This window comes from Petaurus breviceps, unplaced genomic scaffold, assembly GCF_028583685.1.
Source record: "Petaurus breviceps papuanus isolate PSGF00001 unplaced genomic scaffold, PetGlider_PUasm1.0 76, whole genome shotgun sequence".
In the NCBI taxonomy this organism is placed as follows: domain Eukaryota; kingdom Metazoa; phylum Chordata; class Mammalia; order Diprotodontia; family Petauridae; genus Petaurus; species Petaurus breviceps.
Window position 1 is genome coordinate 10,390,954 of NW_027186473.1, and position 19,261 is coordinate 10,410,214.

The 19,261-nt window shown below is 39.8% G+C and overlaps 1 protein-coding gene and 1 long non-coding RNA gene across 3 annotated transcripts in view; one reads left to right on the forward strand and one right to left on the reverse strand.

The window, feature by feature from the left end:
- Window positions 1–19,261, reverse strand: part of SCFD2 (sec1 family domain containing 2) — a 438,813-nt gene that overhangs the window by 131,867 nt on the left and 287,685 nt on the right. The window lies entirely within an intron of this gene.
- LOC138175002 (uncharacterized) lies at window positions 1,656–17,413 on the forward strand. Of its 2 annotated transcripts, XR_011171847.1 has the most exons (4): window positions 1,656–3,126; window positions 3,251–3,437; window positions 11,987–12,100; window positions 16,670–17,413. It is a non-coding gene; the product is annotated as an uncharacterized lncRNA (long non-coding RNA). The 2 variants fall into 2 exon arrangements; XR_011171846.1 differs by having other exon boundaries at window positions 1,708–3,437.

Here is a 19,261-nt window from a genome sequence, read left to right on the forward strand (position 1 = left end):
GTATGACTGTGGGCAAGTTATTATACCTCTTTGACTCAGTTTCCTTATCTGTAAAATGAGCTGGAGAAAGACATGGCAAACCATTCAAATATCTTTACCAAGAAAACACCCAAAGGGGCCACAAAAAGTTGGACACAACTGAACAACCACAACAAAAAGGAGTAGTGGTTGTAGTAGGAGCAATGGCAGTAACTATGACGTATGAAGTGCTTTGAAATTTGTAAAGTGTTTTACATACATTATCTCACTGGAGCCCCAGAATAACCCTGTGAGACTATTACAGTTATTATTGCCATCCCCATTTCACAGATAAGCAAACACGGAGGCCAACAGCTAAAGTGAATTGCCCAAGGTCGCTTCATCAGTCCACCTGAAGCGCATCCCCTGTACAGTATACCTTGCAGATGGTGTCCAGCCTTTGCTGAAAAGCTGCAGTAACAGGCAGCCTGACTACTCTGTCCCTCTATCCAGCCTGAATTTACCTCTTTTAGGCATCATGCCTGAAGGAAGAGAGTCCTGGCTAGGCATCATGAAACTAGGCACTGCTCCCTTCTTGCAATATGCTTGAGCTATTTGGAATTGTTGCTACCTCTATAAAAAGAAGTAGTCAGACTGAATAATCTCTAAGATCTTAGGTTTCAATCTTGCCCCCACCCCCTTCTCTCCAGTTTGGCAATACTTGTACTTGGCATTCACCTGATGCATTTGCCTTTGTCATTTTACAGATATCAAGTAGATCTTCTCTTAGTCTTCATATTTAAACAACTGAGTCTGGTTCTTTATAACTTGCCCTTCTGTGGCAACACCCATGTTCCTCTAGACCTGCTGTGAATCTGGGCCAGCCACAGGATACCTGCTACCTACTAAGTTCTTAGTAAATGCTTGCTGATGGATGGAGACTGTGGACGTTCCACTTGTGATTTCTGGCTGGAAGATAGAATGTGAGGGACTAGAGGTAAAAGCGATGTCCAGATTGGAAGGGTCAATGCCAGCTTTGCTTCACAGGATTGTTATAAGGAAAGTGTCTTGGAAACCTATATACATGTGAATTATTATTACTAGAGTCAAATCAGAGCTTGAAACAGACAAAGGAAGAAATGTGGTCCAAGTAAGGTTGCAGGGTGGGAAAATGGGATAATAGCAAGGGTCTGATTCCCACATCTTTCTTCAGGAATATATGTTTTTATGCCTACCTTTACCTGTTAGTCCCATCCTCCACCCCCTCTAAATTCCTTGCAGTTGGACAGCTCCCAGGCCAGAAGCCATCCCTAACTAGCACAAAACATCGGTTCCTTATCCCCTTTGCCCTCGATCATTTCTACCACCCTTCTCTAGATCTTCTCAAGATGTATGGCATCTCTCTTGAACTACAAGGACTAGTCCTGCCAATGGACCAAAGGCCTGGGCAAACTAAAGTTTTTGTGGGGGGAAAAGGCAAACATTTTTAGTTCTGTTTCCAATGCACTTCTTATCAACATATATTATCTTGTTAGCCTTCTACCTGAAGCAGCACACTGGAATGCCATCTCCAGGAAATGTTTTGCAGTAACTCCAACATGCCTTGATTTGGTTGTACTGATAATGAGAGCCCATGAGCCTGTAAGTCCATGATTTAATTATGCCTGGACTCAGTTGGAATACAAGGTCCTTGAGAGAAGTCACTTCCTTTTATTTAATTTTATTCTTCACAAGTACCTTATGTATTTTTTAATTAGTTAACTTGATTAAACAATGTGGGTTATTTTGCCCTAATGTGTTATCTTGCACTCACCCACACAAACCAATTTGCCATTTTCTGCTCACCCACACAGCCCTGGCAAGAGCTTCTTGCATTTTATTTTTGTCAGCTAACATAAAAAATTCTGAGTTTATATATAGTGAGTGTCCTTAATGAACTCAAAATATTTTCCATGAACTATTTCTTGGATCTTTTTGTCACTTTGCGGCAGATAAGAGATCCATATCAAATTACTAGAAATACTGCCCTAAAAATGAATAATGTGATTAAAACAAGACTAAAATACTTGGCCATTAAACCAAGAATCAAATAAATATATTTAGTATTTTGGGTTCAAACACAGTGAGATTCTTATGATGTCTAGGCTGAACAGGAGAATACAAACTCTTCATTAACTAGAGAAAGGAAGACAAAACATTCTTGGCAAATAGTAAGGGTGTGAGTGTGTCAGACAAGCAGGAAAGTTGAGGGCAGCATGCGGTGTTACCTTTTATAATAACATAATCTTTTATATTTTTATATCTTTTTTATCATTATATATAAATATATAATCTTTTATATCTTTTTCTTAATCTAATGGGCAGTAGAAGTTTAAATTCTGAGACTTCAAGCACAATTTTTACCAAGTTCCCTAATCCCTCCCCCACCAACTTCTCTGCCAGAAGAAACACTCTCATACAGACATAGACTTCTCCCCTCCTCCCAATACTGAAGGAGCTAGTTGGGAAGTAGCCAGGTTTACAGTGTTAGGTAAATTTAAAACTTTTAGAACTATTACATATTACTTTTAAAAAGGCATCCTTCTAAATAATTCCAACTCTATCTAACGCAATCCATTACAATAAATCCCCCTAAAATGGTTTAAAGAAAGTGGAGCTGAAATAAATTTCCATAGTAGACCTTGGGGGGAAAGCACCTGAAGGCCAAAATTCAGCAGAAGCAAACTCTTCAACTGCACTAAAAGATCTGATTTCAGACTTTCCATTTGGATTTTCTTTATTCTATTCCTTCTAAGGTGGGTGAAAAGAGAAAAGGAATGTCATTTTGTGCATTTTCTGTACAATCATAATGCTTTTGTATCTATTTCCAGAGTAGCACTGCTACGGACAACGTTTGTAATAAAAACTTCGTACTAAATCTCTATGCACCTTATGAATTTCACTGAATCTTTTTTTTTTTTTTCAAAGAAAACCCTACTCAGGTTCCTTTAATAATACTAGCAAATGGCTCCAGCTTTCCACAGCTGCAGAGGTTTGCTTTCCCCAGAGATTTTCAATGGTACGATTCATGCTTCCAATCAAAACAGTGACAGAGTTGACATGATTTACAGACTAGAAGGGGCTGATTAGGGAATAGCACACTACTGAGCAAATATTAAATGGCTCTAGGTAATTTTTAATATGCAGTGCTTTCTATCTGCACAACAAAAGACAAGCCAAAAATTTTTCCTGTCCAAAAACTAAGGAAAAAGGGAACCCGTATTTAATATGTCTCTTTCTCTTGTTGTTGAAGTTTCAGCAAGTAACTTTCACCTATGAGAGAATTTCATCCTTATAATTTCAAATGGGAACCATCTGCACCTTTAAAGTCTAACAAGGATTCACATTTATGAGGTCACAACTGGGCTACGCCATACCTCTCTGAGAACTGGTCAAGTTTCTTCATTTGAGCAACAGGAGTTTGCATCGATATAGGTTGTGTAAGTAGACAGAATTCATAGGTTGGTATAAAATTCCTTGATATTCTGAGATGGTTATTGTTTTTTTCTCTCTCTCTCTGGAGATATATTATAGTCACCTCATATAATATGAACTTGGGGCCCATGCATTCATGGGTTCTTTTGAAGAATTAAAAAAAAAATGTGGGGAAGAAAAATAGGCAGAATTTCCACCTGAATATGCTAACGTTGAAAGATTATTTTTAGAGGTCTAACTTTGGCTTTCAAAAGAAACTCCTTCTTAGGACTGGGGAGACTTTGGCAGAAAAATAATCTCCCCAAACATAGAAAATCCCTGCAGCAGTCAAAGGGTCAACGGTACCAAATAGCTTTCAGGTTCAAGTATGGAGGAGATGTTTCTTTAACTTACAGCACTGGCAACAAGAAAGCCGCAGTATTATACTGACTCATGGCTTGACAAGAGATTCCAGCCCATAAATATGAGTTAGACATAGAGCCCTTACGAATTGTATAGTTTGTAAATCTCTAAGGATAAATCTGATATAGGGAATTGGCAAGATGTCTTATTAGCATAACACGTCAGGGGAAAAAAGAATCTACGGGCAAATAAAGGGCTCAAGCAGTCACTCTCTGTTTGGAGTCTAATTATAAACCTCCAGACCTGTATGATCATGTGTTACAGATTATGGAGAAGCCCCCCGAGGCTGTTTGTCTGGTCTACAGGCCAATCTGATGGTTTTACATATGTGGGGTTTTTTCTTACTTCAAAAAATTATTTTTAAAAATTAAAAATTTTCTCTCCCTTTGTTCTTACGAAGGCTGTATTTCTCTATATATTATTGGATCTTGTATTTATTTTTAATCAGGAGGGATGATTTAATGCCATCTCACTTGCCTAATTTAGTTCCTCCCCCACCCCACCTCCACAAACTGCTCACCTGCATTTAAGGAGTTAATTGTCATTTTATTAATTTTGCTCAGCTTCTCTCTCCTCCTACCTCCCTCTCTTTCTTTCTCTCCCCCTTCCTTTTTTTTTTTTATAGAAACCTAATGAAAACCATGTTTATGTGCTCAAAGGAACAGAGGAAATTCATTACTCTGAGGAATAACACACTCCACAAGTGAAATGAAAGTAATCTTATTTATGACAGGAAGGGGCCTTAGCTAGACTGAACTCCACCACACTGAGACTGATACTAGCAGGAGGGAAGAAGCTGCAAGCCAGGCACCACTCACAGATGGAGGCCTTGCATGGGCAGCTTTGTTTAGAAACATTCAGGAGACTCAGAAAGGCTGCTAGTCACACTTCAGGAAGGGCATATACTTCCCTTGGATAGGACAGCAATGATCTCGTATTTGCTGAACTCTTTTCCCAAAGGCACCTTCCCAGGGCTTCGTGTTGGAAGATTTCAAAACAAGGCCCCAAGTCAGCACTAACATTTATCAGGTGCCCTCCTAGGCCTGGTGCCAAGATTGTGAAGGTCTCATTCCCTCATTATAAGGTGTTTATCAATGACAGCAAAGCTTCTTAAATATCCCATTTGTTCAGGGAATTTCCATTTGCCCTCTTAGGAGCCAATTCCCCTAGGAATCCCTCTCCTGGAATTGTACAATGCTCTCTCTCGTCTCACCCTTCAAACTTGCCCTTTAAGACATTAATTATGCTCTTTATTTAGGATCGTACGGTCATAAGTTTAGAGCTGTATGGGACCTCAGGGGCCATCTGGTTCTACTAAAGATGCAGATACTAAAGTCAAAGGAGGCTAAGTGATTTGTCCAAAGTCACATAGGTAGTTAAGTATCCAGATGTAAGATTTGAACCCAGAGCCTCTGACTCCAAAGTTAGTGATTTTTCCATTGTACAATGTTGCCTAAATTAACTCTACCTTATACTTATGACATAAGGTCATGTGCTTGCTTATATGATTGAATCACATGAACCTTCATGAACGATATGCAAGATTTCTCTGTGATAAAGAGTTTTAATTGTGTTTGTATTCAATTTTCCCTAGAGGAAATAAAGCCCAAGAAATTTAGGCAGTTGATGAAAAAGATTCCTTTCTTTTCCAATACGTTGAGCTCTCTGAGTGGTTCCCCTCCCCCGAAACACAGAGTTGGAAGGGGACCCCAGAGGCTCCCCAGCCTGCCCCTGAACAGGAATGTCCAACACAACATGCCTTTGTTTGGCTATCTCTAGTAAGGACATATTCTCTATCTCCAAAGGAACTCTGTTTTTCTTTCATTGGTTTGTTCACTAGTTAGTTAAACAGTTTAATGGATAACTATTTTAGAAAGTTTTTAAAAATTATACAAAGCCTAAATCTGCCTCTCAGCAACTTCTACTGACTGCTGCCAGTTCTGTTCCCTGGGGCCAAGCTCTGGAGTCAGGAAGACCTAAATCCAAATCTGGCCTCAGACACTAATTAGCTGTGTGACCCTAAGCAAACCATTAAACATTTGTCTGCCTTGGTTTCCTTCACTGTAAAATGGGGATGATAAAAAAAAAAAACTTACCTGTTAGAAGGATCAAATGAGATAATAATTTATAAAGTGCTTATCACAGTGCTCTGCACATAGTTTTAATCAATGATTGTTTCCTGCCCTCCTTCCTTTTAGTATGGAGTAAAATAGGGTAATTAGAAAATCTCTGGTCAGGTCAGCAATTCAATTGATCAAATTTGAGACCATTCGGTTCAAAAGAATGATTGGGGGGACTTTAAAAAGTGCATGTCCTCAGTGAATTAAATCGAGGAGGATGAGAAAGGCATTAAGACAAAATCTTTGGTTTTCACTTGTCACATCCAGAATCCAAACATTGCCACCATATTCACTCTTTTTTTTGGTGGTAGTGGGGTAACAGTATGTAATACTCCTTCAAAATAGTTTCATTCTGTCAATGCTCACTCTTCTCATCTCAGGTTTCACAACAGCTCAGGTGTCTACAATTGTCTTAGAGGTCCTAAAATTGATTTCTATTGGACAAGTATTGACGGAGCATGTGCTATGTACTTAGCAACTTATATGAGGCTTAACTGTCCAAATAAAGTTCACCTTTCCTTCCTTTTGCTTTATGAGACATAACATTTTAGGAGGGGAGAAGCGTTAAGAAAACCACTTCAAAAAGAATTGGGAATCCCTGCTCCGGGAACACACACAAACTGTCATCTTCTTGACCACTAGGGTAATGCTAGACTATATGCTACTCAGAGTCTGTAGCTTCTAGCTTCTTAGCTCTGCTAAGAGCTCCTCGTACAGCACTGGGTCATCATTTAGTGGCAGATGTTTTAAATAAAAGTTAGACATTACAAGCTAATGATTTAGCAAAACAAACAAACACAGGGCCCCCATTTCCCCACAAGTCTGGAGAGAGAAGAGGCACTATATTAAAATGATGGGCTTTATGGGAGGGTTTTCTCTTTGTTACCTCAGTTTCTCATTAAGGAAAACACACTATATTTAAGGCAATTTTTAAAGAGCAAGTAGAGAAAAGCACTGTAATACAGACTAACCATACACTCTGAGTTGGTCTAGAGCACAGGCCAAGACAGTCCCTTGCAGTCTTGTCTTTCAAACTGCATTAACCCTAACCAGTCTCTCATGGTGTCACAAGAAGGACAAGTAGGCATATGAGAATGGATCAGCATCAGTCTCACCACTACTGGAAAAATCATCCTAAATTCAAATCCTACTAATAGAAGCACCATCTCCCCATCTCTATGCATTAGAAAAGTTTGTTGGCATACAACCTATTACAGTCACACATATTAGTGTATCCATTAGATCATATTTATCACATTTTGTCTTATTTAAACTTTTAAAGTATATGGGTTGGAAGAAATCTTTAAAAAAGAACTTTCTTTGAATGCCCTAACTTTCACTTGACAGTAACTCACTGTCACCACAAGGAGGCACTCTGGGTTAAAGAATGAGAGGATGTTTCTTTTTTTTTTTTTTTTTCTTTTTTTTTTAAACAGCTGCCAAGGTTTGCATTCTTTGTATCTCTGCTAGGGACTCGCTGAGAGCAATGAATTTATCTAACATCATGAAGGACAGCTGCCCTTGTAGGAATGCAGATGTTTGTCCAGCATAAAGTTCAGATGCTTGACCAAAGTCAGTAGATAAATTCTTAGCCTTGCATAAAGAATTTATGCAGAGGACATTCTTAGAAGGGGACATTGTCACTTCTTATTTTAAAAAAATTGAAAAAATTAGAATTGAAAAAAATATATAAAAATAATATTGGCAGAGCCAGGCACTCACTGTACTCCTGTATTTAACTCTGCCCTTAAACCAGAGTTTAAAACAAAGTCAATAATCCCATGTTTGAAACATTACAGTTGGTTGCCATGGGATTGAATCTGATGTCACAAATGTAGCATATTATGATCACTCCAGGACCAAATGGGAACCGGATATCATCAGGAAGGCAAAGAAAATCCCTTTCAAACTATGAGAACTATAATCATTTTCAATTGTCAAGTGAATTGAGAAAACTCTCATTAAAAAGTAAACCATTACAATGCCTGTTGTAATATAATACATTAAAAAGCCTTGACAACATTTACATAATTTTTGCAAATCTTGGGTTCTAGATACATACATTGAAAGTGACAGTTTTAGTAAAGCATTCTCTTTTTTGGTGGGGGGGGGGGGGGAGTGTCTAGATTTGAGTGCAGTGATGAGGACCTAGAACTCTAAATCTTCCAGACTAATGATAGAATCACAAACAGAAATGAGCAAGAGGTTCTAATTAGAAGTCTGGTGGAAAGAAAGCAAAATCATCTTCATTTGGAACATTTAGGCTGAATATAGAGTTTATACAACATTTTTAAATGAGAAAAAAATTATAATTAGTTGAAAACATTCATCTTTCTTAATACCATATTTTAATTTTCTTACCAAACAAAGATAAGAAAAACTTCTTTGAGAGTGCCTATAAAAATCATATTTGGGCAGGCAATAGACTAATATTAACACAATAGACTATTTTCCTTTTCCTTAAAATAAGGTGGGAAATTGGCCAAGGAAGAGGATAGCTCTTCACATGGGCAAAATTCCACCCAGAAAATGAGGGGATTCAAAATATTTGGCTTTGAATATTAAGAAATGCAAGACTGGGACAGGGGAGGGGAAGAGAGGGAGGGAAGGCTAAGTTAAATAACATTTATAGTAAAGCAGTCAATGAGTCATCCTCCAAATTCCATTGACCTTTCATGGGATCCAGAATGGGAGGAATAATAATAACAACAAAAGCAGTAAAATAATAAAAATAACACGGCTGACATATAATCTTAGAAATCATGTAACTCAGTCCCAATTTCTATTGAAAATGAGGACCCTGAGGCTCAGAGAGGTAAATGACCCTCAGTTCTCTTGGTAATATTCTCTCCCTTTGTTTTTCACAGCACAAGGTGGGTGAAGGGTCTTTTTTCAAAGTGCCCAAGTTTTCAGGTTCTAAATTCAGCATCTTTCAACTACCACCATATTTGCCCTTTGGATGAAGGATGATTTAGCTACTCTTTACCTGTATGATAATTTTAAACTTGGAAGACGAGTAGGTAGAAATAAATGTATGAAGTACAATGAAATCCCACACTACTTATTGTAGTTATGATTTAAGGCTTAATTCTGAAATTTAAATTGAGTAAATTCATAGAATGTTCAAGAAAGGACCTTTGGGATCATCTAGTTCTACCCCCTAATTTTATAGATGAGGTCAACTGAAAGAAAGTCTCTAATCATAGTTTTTGGCAAAGAAGAACGTGTTTCCATAGAAATACAAATTTTATTCAGGTTTGATATGTTTTTTGTTTTTTCATTTAAACCATATACATTCAATCACAACCTGAACTGTATTTTAAAAGTATGTCATCTATAATTTCAGTGAAATACAATTATTATTAATTCAATTTGACAAACATTGATTTAGCACCTAACACATGAAAGACATGGTGCTTGGAAATGGAGGGGAAACAACGGTTCCTGCCACTGATAGGGGAAGATGAGGAGCAACCATGATGCATCACTGTAATTGAGGTCTTCTCATCTAGAGAATCGTTAATGTTGTTATAATTTCAGTGCCATGGGAGTTGAAACGAACAGCAAGAAAACAAATGGGACTCTCACCAGTCTGTGTGTCCATTCAAACATCTGTTAAGTGTCTATACTGTCCAAGTCTTTGTGGTCGGCGCTGGGCAAGACAAAAGCTAAGTAACACACAGTCGTGCCACCGAGAGCTTCCTATCTCCAGGACTTCCCGAAGCAGAGCAAGTCCTGTTGTTCCTCTGAGGGTGAATCTAAAAGGGCCACAGAGAGGGATGCCTTCCACCAGGTGGATTCTCATCACAGTGCCCCACACGAGAAGAGCCCCCAAAGAGGAAAAGAATAATAAACTACATCTGCTTCTCCCTTCAATTCCACAAACATTTATTCCATTCTACCAGGTGAAATGGCCTTACTAGGCACTAAGTATACAAAGGAGAACAGCTTAGTCCTTGCTCCCTGGGAGCTTTGTAATATAAATGGAAAATGGGGAGTGGGAGGGAAAGCATGTACCAGCACAGTGCCTGGCATGCAGAAGGCATTTTGAATTCTTGGTGAATTGAGGAGGTGACCCCTTGGAAGAAGAAGATTTCAAAAGATGGAGATAAGGAGGAGTTAGCAGGAACCTAAGTGAACACACAGAGACCCCCAGAGGGGGCCATCCCATCTGGATGGAACGGAACAGTTATTGGTTCAATTTCGATGGAATGGAGTATGTGTGAAGGGGGGGTAATAAGAAATACATGAGAAAAGGTGGGGTGTGGCCAGACTGGGAAGCAAGCTCTTGACTCCCAGGTGGAAGAGTATTTTTTATTTTTTCTTACAAGCAGGAGGGAACTAACTGAAGATTTTTAAGCAGGAGAATGAATGATGTGGACAGAGCTATGAATGAGGGAGATGACTTTGTTGGTTGTGTGAAGGACAGATCTGGAGAGGGGTGGGTATGGAGACTGGGAAACTAGGAAGAGAGAGCTTGACAAACTTTCAGATGGTAACAGTCAGATGCTAACATATGCCTTAAGAATTTTCCTAAGAATCTTCAGTGTGGTAGAGAGTATTCAGCTAGTAGTAAGAAAAGACCTAGGTTCAAAACCTTACCTCAGACCCTTAAGCTATATGATCATGCCTAGGTCATTAATCTCACTTAATCTCAGTTTCCCCATTTGTAAAATGGAGATGATGGCTGTTTTAAGGCCCAAATAAGGTAATATTTGTAAAATGCTAGGCAAACTTTTAAGCATTAGATCAATGTTAGTTACCATTATTATAAAAATAATTATGAATTCTCTGATTCCAGTCATGATTTCTCTTTTAGTTATACCAAGTACACAGAAAAAATCAAGAAAGAGGAATTTACACTCAGACCATCAAATTCATTATCAGCAAGAAAACTGTCTGTTCCATGGGAGCAATTTGCATTCTTGGTGTTTCCTTTATTGCTAGCCAGACATTTCCTACAAAGAGACCCCTGCGTTATCTACACTGGAGTTCATACACAACCCCCTTCCAGGCTGTTCAGGAAATGTAAATATAACCAAACCTATGCCAGTCTGACCTCGTTCATTAATAATGAGGAATATAGCCTCAGTGCATGCAGGCAGCTTCTGAGGCTGTGAGCTAGCATTTCTTCACATTAACCTCTGGACTGCTGGCAGTCACAAAACAATTGGCTGTCATGGGCTCTCACAAGGCATTTTCTGGGCTTGACCCAGTTAGTAAGCATGCTACTATTTCATAAATAATGTCCTATAAAAATACAGCAGGCTGATAACCCACTTGAATGTTTCAATTTCCACTTGATGCATTTAGAGGGCAGAAAGAATCTTGGCTGCTTTGCAAAAATGTGACTGGGATATGTTGATGTTACTGGAACTACCACTGCTTTTATCAGGAATCTCTTTTTTGTTTGTAACCAGTTCTGAGTGGACATTCAGGAGAATCTGTAAGGTAATGAAACTATGGTCCCTCCACTTGCCCCCTCTATGCAGGTTCCAATGTCATCAATTTGATGCAGATTAATGTGGTTAGTCATTGGTGACAAGCCAGAGAAGTCATTGCTGACATCTCTGCTTTGGATCCCATAGCAATGCAAATTGTTACTGGAATAAGCCAAGCTATTCATAAGGTTTAAAGTTCAGGCACAGAAGGCTTTGTCTAAATTTCCATTATTTGACTAGCCAGATTACAAGGATCTGGTGAGTCCAAACCACGGATTCCTAACTCAGAAGTCAAAGTTGGGCTCTTGTCCATCTCAACCTAATCTTAACGCCAAGATTTATAATGTCACCTCTCCTCCTACACTATCACCATTAGCAACCAACATCTCTAATTCTTGGTTGACTAATTTCCTTTATGGTTATTTTTATATAACAAGAGTACCCTGAAGGCTCTTCTTTTTTTTTGATTCTGTGATACATCTTAAACTCTCATATTCAATTAACATGAATAATCTTTTTAGTTCTAATTTTTCTAGAATTCTTGCTGCTAAGGCCTAGCTAGAGTAATGTGTTTTTGTTTTGTCGTTTCAGTTGTATTTGACTCTTCATGACTCTATTTGGAGTTTTCTTGGCAAAGATACTGGAGTGGTTTGCCATTTCTTTCTCCAGTTCATTTTACAAATGAGGAAACTGAGGCAAACAGAGGTAAGTGACTTGTCCAGGGTCACAAAGCTAGTAAGTGTCTGAGGCCAGGTTTGAACTCAGGAAGAGTCTTCCTCACTTCAAGCCTGGAGTTCTATCCACTGTGCCACCTAGTTGCCCAAGAGTAATGTATTTCCCCATGGCATATGAGAAGACTTTAAACATAGCTGATTAGATGACTTGCCCTAGGTCATATAGCTTAGTAGGTGACAAAGCAGAGAGGAACCCAGATCCCCTGACACAAAGACCTAGGTTCTACTTTCAGCTCTGACACCTACTACCTGTGGGACCTTGGGCAAGTCATTTAATCTTGCTGAGTTTCATTTTTCTTATCTTTAAAATGCTAACAGGCACTTTGTAAACCATAAGAAGGTAAAAAAAAATGTGAGCTATTATAATTAACTCAAGGATTTGAGATTTTGTCCCTTCTATGAGGAAGTCTGCAGCCCCCTCCATCTTAGGGATGGCTTAATAAGTAGCTGTGACCACACCACGGAAGTATCACCCCAGGGATAAACATCTCTGACTTCAGCTAGGCTGCTCCTTATACCAGAGACCTATAGTTCCTGAAGCCTTTGTAGATTCTTATGATTTTTCCAGACCTTGTGTACTCCATACTGGCTTAACCTTTGAGATCCCAGGGTCATAGACACGCCAGGATGAGGCATCAGAGTAGTACTTTAGTGAAAGATTGTATAATGCTAATCCCCACCACTGACACTGCATGCAGTAGAAACTTCATGCTTGTTCAACGAGAAATCCCTTACAATATGGTTTATGGTCTCATCAGTCAACTGAAAGTACTCTCTCCAGAGTCACCGATGATTTCTTAATTGACATGTCTAATGGCATTTTCTTGACCCTTGTTCTTCTTAACCCTCCAGCTCTTAACACAGTTGGAACATTGTGGCCACTTAAATGCTGACTGATCGACTGACTGACCACTTTGTAGTATCTGCCACCTTTAACCATCTCTTTCTGGAGAGACAGTGTTGGACTTGGCTGCACAAGGCCCAGTACTGGTACTAGCACCACTTCCTAGCTGGGTGACACTGGGCACAACAATGTCTCTCTGTGCCTCACCTGTGAAATGAGGGAGTGGCCTCAGCCTCACCCTCTCAGGTCCCTTCCAGCTCTGCATCCACAATCTTATGACTCTCCTACTTATCAGACCATTTCTTAGCAGCCTCTTTTGGTGGCTCTTCATCCATGTCATGTCTATTAAGAGTGGGTGGAACTCGAGGCTCTATCCTGGGCCCTTTTCTCTTTTCTTTTGGTGATTCCATCATCTCCAAAAGGTCTGAATGTTGCCTCAATGCAGAAGACTCCCAGAACTATACATCCAGCCCTACTCTCTCTCCTGAGCTCCATGCTCACATTGTGAACTGCCTTTTGGATAATATAGCCAAGATAGGATTCATTCTCTTCTCCCCTCCCCCACCAGGGCCACCCCTCTTCTGAACTTCCCCCATACTACTCCTCACTCTCACTCTCCCATTCAATCAGTTGTCAAATACAGTCATGTCTATCTTCTTGTCTGCACTCACACAGCCACCACTCCAGTTCACACCCTCATTATCTCTCCCTGGGTCTCCTGCCGTGACCTTCTATTTGGTCTCCTTACCTCAAGCCTCTCCCTACTGCCCCCCAATCCATCCTCCATACGAATGCTGCAGAAATCACATAGGGCACATCTATTCAAGATATTTCAGTGCAAGCCACTTCCAGGACCGCTTCTGGGCAGTTCACATCTTGGGATCAAATAGAAAGCTGTCTGTTCGGCCTTCAGAACCCTTCTTCTGGCCTTTCCAGTCTCCCTCCTATGTGCGCTACAACCCAGCCATACAGGCCTCCTTCCTATTCCTCACACACAAGGCTCTGACCACTGTTGCCTTGCTTTTGGATTAGCTGTCCCTCATGCCTAGAATTCTCTTCTTCCTTACCTCCACCCCTCCAAGCCTCAGCGGAAGTACCAGGCCTCATCTCTACAAAGGTTACTTTTGTGTCTGTCTTGTACCTGTCTAGAGTGTACCTGCTATGCTTTCTCCCCCATTAATAATAATAGCATTTATACAGTGCCTACTATGGGTCAAGTACTATGATAAACACTTTGTAAATAATATCTTATTTCATCCTCATGACAACCCTGGGTAGTAAGTACTATTACGATCCTCGTTTTACAGTGGTTAAGTGACTTGTTCAAGGTCATATACACCTCGAGAATGCAGCAGGATTTAAACTCAGGTCTTTCTTACTCTAGGTCTGGAGCTCTGGTCACATGCACCACCCAGCTACTCCTTTTTTTGACTAATAGATTGATTTTTCATCCAAAGCAGAGGAGTCAGCAATGCCTTTTGTGGCTTGTGAGTTAAAAATGATGAGATGAAGATGAAGTGATATTTTATATTAGAGTGATCATGTAGCCCCTAAAGATTATTGGATAAGGTCAGGTCTGTGGTTTATAAAAAAAACAACAACACTTTGGCATCTGTATGGATGATAGATTGGAAAGAGGAGAGATTTGAGGCAAGGAGACCAAATAGGGGAATATAGTGATAGTCTAGGGGAGAGGAAATAAGGGAGTGAACTAGGGCAGTGGTTGTATGAGTGGGGAGATAAGGGGCCAGGTTCAAGAGGAGTGGTGGTGAAAACAGAGACTTTTGGTAACTGATGGGAGAAGGAGGAAGGAAAGACATCAGTGAGATTTTGAACTTGGGTCACTGGAAGGGTAGTGGTGCCCATGTCAGAAAGAGGGACACTTGGATAAGGGGGTTGGTTGTGGAAGGTAGGAGAGACAATGTAATTAGAACTGTGATCTGCTGCAATTCTTCTATGCCTGCTTATTCTGTGCTGCAAAATGATAAGGTGGGGGAGAGGCGCTGCTCACCCTCTAAGGGGCTCTTTGCTGTAAGCCACTGCGTAATCTGGGAGACATGGGGAGAAAAGAGAGACTTTTTCTCAATAGCACCTGTGCAGCTGCTGCTATAGGTACCAAAAGGAGCAATTAGGTTATATCTGCCTGGAGTGACCAACATCTGGTTCTGAAGGAGAAAGGTTGGGAATTTTCACAGTGGATGGAGAGGGTGGCGTAGTGAAGTTTGGGGATAAAAGTAGGTGTGGCTATGTTGGGGACAAATACCATGATTGTCTATTTCTGGACAGGTGGGGTAGAGCCTCCTACTTCTCACACGTCCCTTGGGGGCAGGCCATATTTTAAAATCAGTGATTCAGACAATATTCCTTTTCTTTCCTTCAATCTAAAAATACTAATGATAATTTCTGACTTCAGAAAGCTTTATAGTCAGCAACTATGTGTAACTTAACAAAGTAAGGAGACAAGAGCATTACTTAACTATACACCTATACCTATAATTGTACACCTATACCTGTAACTATACCTTTTGGCTGTATACACATATGCACACTTTTCACTGAAAGTATTGGAAAATGATTACTACATCACACTTTGTGAGATGTAAGAAAACCTTTTGACTACATTTGCATTTCTTGAATTTTTTTTTCATGTAACTTGTCCTTAGATAAATCGGAAAAATCTTGTTCTGTTGAGATAAAATAAACATTGCCAACAGACAAATGTGATGGTTTCTCTTCTGTTAGAGCCTCCAGTCTTGGCACTGGGAATCCCAAGATAGGGAGCCAAGTGACACCTTATGGCTAGTGGTGCCAAGTCAACAGATGGAAAACATTACTGGGACAATTCTATCCAAACAGTTGGATGCCAGGATCCCAGAGTGAAAAATGAATTGAGGTTACAGGTCAATGCATTATAAAGCATGGCAGCTAATGCCACCAGAGATGTTGTCAAGTCCTTTACTTTAAGTGATTTGGGTTGTTGTCAGAAATTCTTCTCTAAGGATAATTCCTAGTTCTTTTAGCCTGGGGAATATGAAAAATATTATCTTTGGTGTGTTGGAAAGGAGGTCTCGATTGCAAACGGATGTCAACTGTGAGTTAACTACAGAGACATGCAAAAAAAGAACAAACATTGGAAATCCTTTGTCCTCCTTTTGGAGGATTTTCCCCCCATTGGAAGTGATAAGAGCACAATTGTTTTTTTTATTTTGTTTTGTTTTCTTCTGAGGATGGAAAGGAGTCATGAAAATATAAATGAGTTCTTGTGAATTGGGCCTAAATAAATTTAATGTGGATCTATAAGAAACTATGAGCTAAAAAAAAAAATTCAACAACTCTCCCTCCTTCAACAGATGCCCTTCCTGATTTCCCTGCTGTTTAGTGCTCTCCCCAGAAAGATTCTGTATTTGTTTTCGTATATGCAAGAGGGCTTTGACATATGTCCAGATCAGCTAAGATGGGGAACCCACTTGGGAGATCTCAGATTCCTGATTCTGGGAGAAGACATTCCACGTTCCCCTATCAATGTGGGTTGGAGAAGGCTTTTCTACTGGCTGCACAGCCAAAACAGGCTTTGTTTTTAAAACTACCAGACAGGGACAGTGTCTCTTTCTGGTGGTATCCAAGGGCAGGGGGTGGTGGAGGTGAGGATATTGTTTGCCAAGAGCATGGGCAACCTTGTCCTTCCTCTTTTTTCAGTTCTAGACCTGGCCTTGGCTCGTAGAAGACCTTGAAGGCAGAATTCCAGAATGGATGCTACAACCAGCCTAGGAGGCCAGGGTACCAGGATACAATCCCAAAGAGAAAATTGTGACTTGAAATTTGGTAGGATCCTGTTATATAGGAACTGAGCCAAGCTACGAACCCAATCCCCCTCCCCTCTTCTGAGACTTTGGTGGTATGGGGGGGGGAGGGGTGGTTTACCCCAATGTATTAGAGGGAATGTTTGTATATTTATTCTTAATATGCTTCTGAAAGATATGTTCTTTGTAAAAGCTAATCTGGCTGTTAAGCATTCACATGGAACAGAAGTGTGGGGAGCCCCAAAACTGGAAGAACACCATTAGGTGGGGCTGAAACCAATGGCAGAGACTAGATCCTCCCCAACTCCTTTAAGGATACTGAAGAACCCTGGGGAAGGAGTAAGATATAACACCCCTGGTCTTCAGGCAGGAGGGGCCAGGACTGCCACTGTCACATGAATAATCTGTGCTTCTTTATCTGTGTCCATGCCATGCCTCCCGCCCCAGTAGAATGTAAGCTCTGTGGGGCAGGCATTGTTATTATTCCTGTTTTGTACTTCTATCGATCCCTGGCATCCACCACAGAGCCCAGCACATAGAAGATGCTTATTAAGAGCTGCCTATTGAACTGAACTGAATGATTTGAATCTATTTAGTTTGCTTAGAAATCCATGCTGGCCTTGAAAAGAAAGAAAGACAGAACTGTGGACTCTACTGTGTCTTTTCTGTTTATTGATACAGGCAATACTAAAACAGGGTGAGGATGGCTGGGTGGAACACAGGATAGCAATAATAAAATGTGAGTGGGACAATATAAATTCTGTATTTTCAGTAGCTAATGATTCCTAAGCCTTCCCATATGCAGAAAATTTTATGAGAATAAACACATATCATAGGTGCATTAATTTAGAGCTGGAAGGGACCTTCAAGGCCATAAAGTTCAATCACTTCATTTTATACATAAAGAAATTGAGCTACAACGAAGGGAAATGACTTGTCTCAGGTCACAAAGCTCTAAATGTCTGAGGTGGGATTTAAACCGAGGTCCTCCTGACTCCACATCCAGTGTCCTACCCACTACGATGCAAGATGGAGAGTAATCTTGATAAAGAAATGAAAAGGAAATAAGCAAGCTGTGGTGCACAATATCCTACAGCAGATGACATTTTTATAGTCACACATTTGTCTGAAAAGTACATAAAATAGAAAAGCTCTATGTGCATATTGTTTATTGACTATAAAAAAGTGAGTTTTTCTTCAGGAGAGAAAATGAAGCTTTTAATACTCTCCTTCAACAACATGTTTTCCATGCATGTGTTAAGATACGATTCTCTGGAAAGCAGAGTAATTTTGTTGGATGACTTTCTTATAATAAATACCAGTCAAGGCATAAAAAAGGAGGCATGCCTGCCAAAGGTGTGTGCCACCATCATGGATAACATCCAATGCAGAAACCAAATGGAAGAGGGATCACGTGGACATGGTGAGGTTCTCCAGATACTCTCATTTGTGGACTGCACTGTGCTCATTCCATCGAGCAATGGGCCTTCTGATCTGTATCCAAACTCATTCAAGACTTTGGCCAATCTATTCAGGAAAACTAAGATGAATTAAAAATAGCTATTGTCCAGATTATGTTATTGAAGTTAGATGGAAAATCCATAAGGCTGATCTATTACTACATATATCTTGGACAAACATTGTAATCAATCAATCAAAAAGCTTTTGTTAAGCACCTACCATTGGTCCAACAACATGTGAGGTGCTAAAGATATAAAGACAAAAAATAACAAGTCTCTATCCTCAAGGAAATTCTACTATACCGAGGGGCAATAACACATATACACGTAAGTAAATATTATAGATATGGCTATGTATAAATAGATGGCTATAGAGAGTTAAACATTAAAAACAACATAATTTCAGTGAGTCACTCAATACATTCCATATAGAAAGACAATGATCTTGGTTTGAAATTGAATAGGAGGAGGAAAATATGAGGGATCTACTTTGAGAAACTGTATAGTGACAGGCCCCAAGCTTCTCCCTGTAACAAAAATATATCTTTTTAATAATAATATTCTTCTTGGGGCGGCCAGGTGGCTCAGCGAGTAAGAGCACCGGCTCCAGTGTCGGGATGACCTGGGGATAAAATCTGGGCTCAGATACTTAGCACCACACCCAGAAATAACTGGCCGTGTAACCTTGAGCAAGTTACTTAACCCCAATTGCTTAAAAATAATAATAATAATAATAATAATATTCTTCTGGTGATGCCAGATGGCTCTGAATGATGGAATATCATATTCTCTGAAGAGTCAGAAAAGAGGGCAACCCTAAGTGCAACAGAGAGACAGAGAGTATAAAGAAGCTAGAGTATATTCCCACAAATAACTGCTCAGCAGAAGCAATGTCAAAGATATCTGCAAAAGATGGCTGACTAGATGTGGAGATAGGACTGTCATGTAGTAAAGGTAAGAGATAAAAGATGAATAGCCTATGTGCCCTTACTGGTGCCCACAAAACATCAAGAGTAATAGAGGAATGT